Raw genomic sequence first — 9,622 nt, 5'->3', positions numbered from 1 at the left:
TACTACTTAGATTCATACATCATATAAAATGCAAATCATCTGATGATTAATACTGAGTAAAAAAATGATTTTTTCCTGGTTTTTGATATTTGATTTGACGTTGATGGTGCGTGTATTGTTATAAGCTTGAAATTGTAAAAACACTTATCAGACGTCATAGTTGTTGAAGATATAACGACAATGTCGAAAATGGTAGCTTTATTCATGTCGATATCAATTTGTAAAATCAAAACCTGACTACTATATATATATATATGTAACTTAATTTTCCTTTTAGTTTTCTGAAATACTGTAATAACAACTAAACACTTTCCATTCGTTTCATACATTCACCTATGAAAAAAAAACAGTATATGATTATCTTCAGTCTTCATATCTGTATATTGGACTGGCTATTTTGACTTCACAAACAACTGTTACAAGAAGCGTATAGAAGCTGCTGTTGCTTGATGAACGTGTCTTGTAGGTGGCCTGAACTACACAAAAGAAAAAGAAAAAACATTGGATTTTCCGCTTACGGCTACCCTGCTTGCACAAAAGTTGTAGTCGTTGTAGTCAGTCTGCTTCCTTTCAAACTGTCGTCTGTTATCTCCAGCACAATCATTTCGGCATGCTAGGCTAAAAGTTTAATTATAACCTCGTTTTTTCCAAACAGTTTTAGCCAACACCATTTAAAACTATTTTTCAAAGCTGTGGACTAATTGATAAAATGTTACGAATGAAATTTTATCTGTTTTCAAATGTCGCGATGCTTATTTGCTGAAATTCGTGCATTTTTATTGACATCAACTTTCTTCATTTAGGCAAGTTTATTTGAAATGTGTACCGTTTCTCGTGGATTCTTCCTGCTTCGTCCAAAACACCACAAGTTCTCAAAAACAGTTCAACAACCTCTCTGTCAGTACTCAGTCGCTGAATATTAGAAAACAAATAGTGTTGCACCATGATTAGAATACTAAGCTGCGTTGAACAATACTGAAAACTAGACTGTTAGCTCCCAATGTCACAAGAGCTATGGTGCAAAACTTTATTAAGCATCCCAGTCAGTATTTCACGAAATGTCACATACTTTCACTTACAAGATAAAAAAAAAAAACGTACTATCATAAGATATTGCATAATCCTTGATACGATAGCTTCTCAAAAAAAATGTCATAATTGCATGCATGGACGTGTAGAAGTTGTCTTATGAAAATAAATGGAACCCCCCACGATTTCAGGGGGACTAAAAAAAAGATGGCTCTTTCCCACTAGGAAGTTTGTATTATACAGTAGCGTTTATTAAAAGACTGCAATGTAACTAGAGTGTTTAATATAAGTACTCAGAAAACATATTCGTGAACTGTTGAACCCTCCTCTGTAATTGGTACAAAAACAACAAAATTAAAGTCTTAGGTTCAACTTTCCATTCAGGTTTGACTGCTCGTGGATTGTTGGTCCAGGTATTGCGGAAATTTATTCCTGAATAATTTGGGCTGTCTTCTAAAGGTTCCAAATATTAATGATGTTTTCATGATTAGTGACTTTTTTTTTCCGAATAAATATAAAATCATTTGGTCCGCACTTATAATCCAGGAAAATGTACAAGAAACATTTGTATTTTAGATTAGTCGACTGTACTCTTTCTCTATGGTAATCAAAACAACGCTGTAACTGTGTCAAAACACACAAACAAACAAACTTAAATTAAATCATATTATATTAAGTTACCTACATGGTTAAAAAAGTAATGAGTGCACGTGCGTGTGAAGCTCTTCAAACTGTGCAAAAAGTGAAATTAGGAAGATCTAACCATATGCGGAAGGGAGACGTGGGTGTAGTTTCAATCTAAGACAGCAGTGTTTATAAGTTTAACCTCGTAGTTGTTGAGACGCCCTGCACGACCATCAGATTCGTTCAGAACTCTACGCAACGAGAGTAGTCTAGGCAGGTCACATAACTGTTTTAATTACTTAAATATACAGCACTACTGTTACATGTTATAATGTTTGTGCATTGAAATACAAAATACCACAACCACCCCCCAAAAAAAAACATTTTCGAACGCGAAGCACGAGGTTCCTTACCCCCAGTATTAGATTAATTTATTTAGAGTGTACAATTATGTACTAAATTAGACAAAAAACGAGAATATCGAATCATTAGAAAGCTATTAGTGTTGTAATAGTGCAAGAAACAAAGCTACGGGAGAAACTATCATATGGCAGAGACACCAGACTATTTTTGAGCCATCGACAGTGGTGGGAAATGCCAAAAGATGACTTCTCATCCTTGTAGATACAAACACCGAATGCTACCAAGTACCCATTTCTGGAAACGCAATGGGAACAGAGACTCAATAGGCAGCCTGAATATTGCTTGAAAGGAATACATCCTGATCAACTTGTTTATTCCCATTGCTTCTATGACAAACGAAAAGAAATGGACTAGTCTGCCGACTCATCTCATAAATATTAGGCACAAGAGTCATCATTAAAGGCGACTTTAATGCCCTGGACCCTACCTTGAAGGACTTTGGCCGAAATGTGAATGTCATTTGTTATCTACCTAATGTTGTTTTTATGATCAGTGTTCTTTTCAAGAATAAATTTAAAGTCGGTATTACAGACGATCGTTTGATCTGTGGTAATAAATCAGAAAAATTAAAAGAAACCTTTGATTAGACCATTTACCTTCAGGTTGTCTCGGTTGTGCCTAACATTAAAACTTAGAATCAATAAAAACATTGCGTATTGGTTAATAAATCAAAGCAACTTACTCTTGCCCCAGCAAAACACTTACAAAACACGAAAACCAGAGAACATAACATTAAAACTTAACATCATACGTAAACATAAAATCAAACTAAATACAATGTAGCAACACAACCCTAAAATAAAATACGAGCTACAATATCAAAATCAAACTTACACAAAAAAAAATATTCTTTAATACACAATACAAAACAAACACTCAAAACCTTTAAATAAAATGCAGAAATGTACATAATCATATAATAACCCTTGAAGAGTAAAATCTATTTCAACAAAAAGAAAAGTCACGAGACAAAATCACCTATTTTTAGGGAAGTACAACGTATTAAAACAGACACTTCAATAGCAAATCGAAGATAAGATTTACTAAAGTTGAAAAGCACAAAATTAATTCATTGTAAAAGCAACTTGAGATACAATAAAATTTAAGACATACCAACTTGTCTATTTGACATTAAATTCAAAGTAAACCCTTACAAAAGCAAGATGTACTGAAAAACAACATAAAACAACCTTGTACAAAATATACATAAGGGGCACTAAAAGAACAAAAACGGAAAATAAAAGTAAGTCTGCGTGCTTACAACGCAAAAATACCCATTGTGGTCAGAGAACAGATAGCTCATTGTGTGGTTTTGTGCTTAAAACATACCAACCAATTCGATGAAACATATTCATACTCTTTAATTTCAATCACCGGGGAACATATAAAAATATATCTAGAGAAACAAAACAAAAAACATTGTGGCAATGTTATTCAGGCAAATTTACCATACAAAGTGAGTGTGGCTTAATGGTTAGCGTAACTATAAACGTGAATCTGAAGATTCGTTAATGTTCATGGCTCGTTGCCGTAAAAATGCGCTCCGTACTTCTGGGCCATAGGTGCGCTATAAGAGTGACGGTCAATTCCCTATATTAGACAAGAGTAGCACAAGAGTTGACGATGAGTGTTGTTGACCAACTTTCTTCCCTCTAGTCCAGTGTTTCTCAAACTTTCTGTTCGCGAATTTGAATTTGTTTTGATCTCGGCAGACCATAACGGGTTCCATACAACATGCTGCTGCATCCTTTCTGTAGTTATGTAACGGAAAGGTTTGTTTGTTTTGAATTTCGCGCAAAGCTACACGTGAGCTATCTGCGCTAGCCGTCCCTAATTTAGCAATGTAAGACTAGAGGGAAGGCAGCTAGTCATCACCACCCACCGCCAACTCTTAGGCTACTCTTTTTACCAATGAATAGTGGGATTGACCGTAACATTATAACGCCCCCACGGCTGAAAGGGCGAGCATGTTTGGTGGAACGGGGATTCGAACCCGCGAGTAACGGAAAGGATGGAAGCATTGAATGGATCCCGCAAACCACTGAAAAAAAAAAGTGGCAATGAGTATCGTAGTTACAGTATTTTAAAGATTATTAGACAATTTTCTCTGTGTTTTATATGTTATTTAGGCTTCAGTGGTTTCATATATTTTTCTAGAATTAACAAGTCTTCAAGGTTTTGATTTGAAAATATCTGTGACATTTGCCATTTCCAATGTTCATTGGCGTAACATAAATAAGTGACATTCTAAACTAAATCTTTAATGAACAAAAAATGTCGAATAACTTCATTTCAAAAATATTCTTTAGCTTCAAATAAGTTTTGCTTAAACGTCGTTTGAAAATTTGTGTGCGTTCAAGAATTTGAATTTGGGCCTGTTATAGAAATGAAGATTACCAACGACCCTGTTAAAAAATTGTCTAAAAGTTAAAGTACACAGTGAGTTTATGATTATTTAACTTGGAATAGGTATTTATGTTCTAATTGTTCAATTTCACTAAACACGCCAAAAAAAAAACCGTGAAAACGACTGTTTTATTCCATTGTAATGTTTGTTTGTTTGTTTTTGAATTTCGCGCAAAGCTACACGAGAGCTATCTGCGCTAGCCGTCCCTAATTTAGCAGTGTAAGACTAGAGGGAAGGCAGCTAGTCATCACCATTGTAATGAAACCTAAAAGCTTACCTCATTACTGCCAGTGATTTTCCGACTGGTAGTCATAATGTCTTCTATGCTTCTCACGTCATAATAATTAATTAGCGAACTTAGAGCTCTTTTGAGGGTACTAACAAATATATTCATTTTTTCACTACCCTAGTAAACCCTCAAATATCTCACGCACAAAGCAACTAGTTTTGTGTAACTAGATGTTAGAGGGTTTATTAAGATAATTAATATATTTGAATACGTTTTTGTTTGAGAAAAACAGAGTTAAAAAACAAAATTTCCGTTTTTGATTTTATATAACAGTAGTGTAGTAGTTAATGAAAGCTCTCATAACAAAACGTTTTTATTGCTAATTGCTCTATACATATCAATCATACTTAACATTAAATAACAGCATCATTAACGGCTCAAAATAGACAAAATCATTTTATCAAGATAGCAGTTATAAAATTTAATTTGTATAAAATACGATAGTGAAGTTTCGCAAATTTCATTCAGCTCCACAAAAACATACTTCAGAAAAGTATCGGAATAAGTATTAAAATTAGTATAATATAATACGCATCTTTACGTTTTTTCCCTTGATTACTGTTGTTATAAACTTGAAGAAACGCGTTTTAAAGATTAGAAAGTTCGATCGTATTGAATGCTAAGCATGATTTTTGTAGCTTGTGAAAGAAAAAAAAAGACAGTAGATTGATATTATGCTTATATAATTGTCCAATAGATGTCGAGACATACAAAGGTGTATCATTACCATCATGTCGGTCGAACTGAGACTGTACTGGAAAGTATTGTAATATAATTATATCATAACTAATAGAAAATAAAGTTGTACAAAATCTGTCTTTATTCTGTACTATACGTCGATTTTAAGCTTGTTAGATTTAATTCATAATTAAATAAAAATGAGTTTTATGTAGCTCATAAATGCTTTAAATCAGGTAAACATTATAAGAAATTGTATAAATTAGAAACACTATTCAAAGTTTAAGAATATGAACTTTTTATCCACAAATATAGCTTTAGTTTTAAGTTAGAGAATTTCAGATCCTACAATAAAGTATATCTGAAAGTTTAAAAAAATAAATATAATATAAATTAATCTATGAAATTGTGTTAATCCATTTTTTATTCAATCTCAGCTCTGATATTTGACGTCAGACAATTAAGTAGGAAGGAAAACACTTGTATCAAAAGCCGTAATGGATTATGTGCCACCAAGCAGAAGACAAATTACTATATGTGCTATCATTCTCCTAATCTCTTTGAATACTGATAAATAATATAATTCAAGCTGCATGAATGTTATTTTTCTATTTTCTATTGTATATTTCAAGGTGAATGTTTGATTATGAAATATTCTTGAGCTCAAGGGGTTGCATGATGAGAGGAGCTAGGGTCGATGAGAGGAGCTAGACAAAAAATTGGGGGCACACTGCATTTTGTGGACACATATACTGTAGTGTTTAGAAGATGAATCAGCTTTAACAATAAGCATTGTTCATTGGGTGCGAGGACAACAAGAGAATGCACATTTTAGGGTAGCTTCCGCCCCAAGAAGATTCCCCCTTTCAAGTGCACTGTTGATCTCAAATGTAATATTATTGTGCGCGCCTCATAATACTCAAAAACGCCTTTATTTAGATTATCATTCTTATTTAACTTTATAGCTTTTATATTTCTATGTCTCACTGAATAATGTTGCACACGTTGCAAACATTTTCCTATGTTCGTAACTTTTCTAGCAAAATAAATTTACGTAAAGGATATAAAATTACTCGAATATTGTAAATAACAATAAAAAATTTAAGAGATCTTTATTCATTACCATTTGAAATTAACTGTCATGCCTTGTGTTTTAGGCATCACATCTATCCAGTATGTTTAAGTACAGCTGTTAGAATAGAAGAGAAGACGTTTTGAGAGATATTACAAATCAATGAAGCAAACAAACCTAGACAATTAAGGGTTATAAATTCTTTAATAACAGAGAACAAAAGAATGAAGTATTACAAGAGTTCCCTTGTTGTTATTTTTAACATTCGCAATAAGTGAAGCTTAAAAAAGAAGATTAAAACTTCAAATGATTTCTGTTAGTTACTTAAAACCTTGATTCAATTTCTTTTACATTTTTATAGATCATTATTATTCGTTATATTTAGTTATGGAACAACTTGTGCATTGATTCTTTGGTCTTTTGTTCTTAGAAAAATTATCTACGCTTAGATCACAAAATTACCTAACTAGAAGTGATTATCCTGAAGTCTTCAAGGAACTAGCTATCTCTAACATGCTTTTTGTTTGTTTGAAATTAAGCACAAAGCTACACAATGGGCTATCTGTGCTATGCCCACCACGGGTATCTAAACCCGGTTTCTAGCGTTGTACGTCTGCATACATGCCGCTGTGCCACTAGGGGCATTTATTTAGAAATAGGATAATGCAAAAAGGAAAAAAATACATATATATATATCTTAGTAGCCTTGAGAAAAAATTAAAATAACAGTACATTATATTAAAATGTTTGTTGAAATCACTATTTAGAGTAAATTAATTGAAATGTTTACTACTTAATTCCATCAAGAAAAATGGACTTAAAATTTATTTTGAAGCATTTTGATTCAAGAAGAACGCTTAAACGTACCTCAATGGTAAAAATTCTTAGTAGAATTTTAATTTTGAAAATTTTGAAAAGTATAGAAAATATTATTTCTGCGTATACTAAAAGAGAATTTATAAACGATTTTATGCTGTTTTGTTTATCGTTATGCACAAAGTTACACAATTTGTACTGGGCCCAACACGGGTATCGAAACCCGGTTTATAGCCTTGTAAGTCCGCAGACATACTGCTTTGCCACTGGGAGGTAACGTCATAAGCCCTCAGACTTACTGCTGAGTCATTAGTGGAAATGTTATTCGAAATTTCATAAAATTAACAAAATAAAAAATATAGTATTATATTTAACATCTAAATTATCCATATTAAATTATTTAGTGGCCTACAAACAATGCTCAGTTAACGTAGAAATATATATATATATATGATAAGAAATATTAAAATCAAATTTTAACATATGATTCTGTCAACGACAATAACAAAGATCAAGCAATATAGAAAGAATTGTCAAAAATGCATAATATATGTTTTAGTAAAAAAATATAATTAGAATGGCTGTAGCTTAGCCAGGAGTAAAAAAAAATAAAAATATAGATAATAATATCACGTTATAGGAAGAGACAAAATAATAGGTACTGATAAAAGCAGCCTTCTAAATTAAATCGTGAAATGTGATGTTTGTAATTTCGTGAAGTGACTATCAAGCCTCAGAACCATAGTTTTATGTTATATACTCAGTTACAAAAGGCAAGTCCTAACACACAGTATTTATTATTTATAAGATACTAGAAAACTAAATTGAGCGTGCGAAGTTTAATGTTCTACCTATTCACTTGTTTGTTTTCCATTTTTTTCCTGTTTCTCCTTTCTGTTCGTCTCACTCAATCGTTTGCTCAAAAAGATATTTTTCAGTCATACAGTTATCGGGAACAAACCGTCCGCGATAGGTGGAGTCGAGTTTATCAGTGCCTTTAGCCTCACTAACCTCAAAAATCGATGATAGACTCGACAAAGACAGTTGGAACCAAAGTCAAGAAAAATAAATCCATTTCTAGCGCGTCAGCTTATAAAAACAATTCAATAACTCTTTTATGGTTTCAGTATCATTCGTTGCTTCTACAAATATCATTACAAGCCAACAAAAATATCAAAAAGAATAGTAACGAATCCTTAGTTAATATAACAGAATTTCCATTTTGTTAGAGGCTAAGAGTTGTGTGCCTTTTCAAAATAAAGAAGTTTAAGTAACATTGTTTTTATATGTATTGCTAAATTTTATATATATATATATATATACATACATAATGTGGGATTGACCGTCACATTATAACGCCCCCACGGCTGAAAGTGTTTGGTGTGACGGGGATTCGAACCCGCAACCCCCAGATTACGAGTCGAGCGCCCTAACCACCTGGCCATGCCGAGCCGCATGGTTAAATGAGTCATCAGGGAATGTCACTGGGGCTCCCTATTGACACATTAAATCGTGTGACAAAATTTATTTTCCTTTTTTTAACAGTGATTTCAACATGCACGTCGAAAAGGAAAATGTGGGGATCAAAAGATCGTTCTCTTTCTACTTTTATATAACAGATACGTAAAAAAGTGAAATAAATGTTTGCCAACTACATGAGACCTTTTTCTTTTTTTTATATAGCTGTTCCCTTGATTTGTGTTTGTTTGAAGTTAAGCACAAAGCTACACAATGAGCTATCTCTCCTCTGCCCACCACGGGTATCGAAACCCGGTTTCTATCTTTATAAACAGCTACAATTTGAAAAAATTATGAATTATTCACTTGCTAAGGAAGTGGCTTCCAGTCAACCTTACATTACACCTTATTACCTCTTTTGACTCACTACTGACTCTCAAAAGCGACAAATTGTCAGCACTTCACTTTAGTAGAAACACTCTAGCAGGTACTTTGACTATAGCTCAAACCATCACGTCCAAGAGACTACTGTATTCGTTTCCTTAAAACTGCATAACAGTAGCAATGTGTGTTAATACCAACAGGGTTTTTTTTTAACAAAAAATAATTAACTTATTTCAGGTAGCCGTAAATATTGAGGATTGTTTTTTCTCTTTAAATTATGTTCCAAACTCTTATTTCTAAATATATATGTACACTGAGTGGTCACAAGTAAATAGATATCTAATTTTTCGCATTTAACTGATTTATGCTAACTAATTTGTGTTCACAGAGCACTATATAAATGAAAATGGTCCGCACACTAATTATCGTGTGCTATAACATG

This window comes from Limulus polyphemus, unplaced genomic scaffold (assembly GCF_000517525.1).
Source record: "Limulus polyphemus unplaced genomic scaffold, Limulus_polyphemus-2.1.2 Scaffold539, whole genome shotgun sequence".
Taxonomy (NCBI): Eukaryota; Metazoa; Arthropoda; class Merostomata; order Xiphosura; family Limulidae; genus Limulus; species Limulus polyphemus.
Note: the sequence above shows the minus strand (reverse complement) of the source record.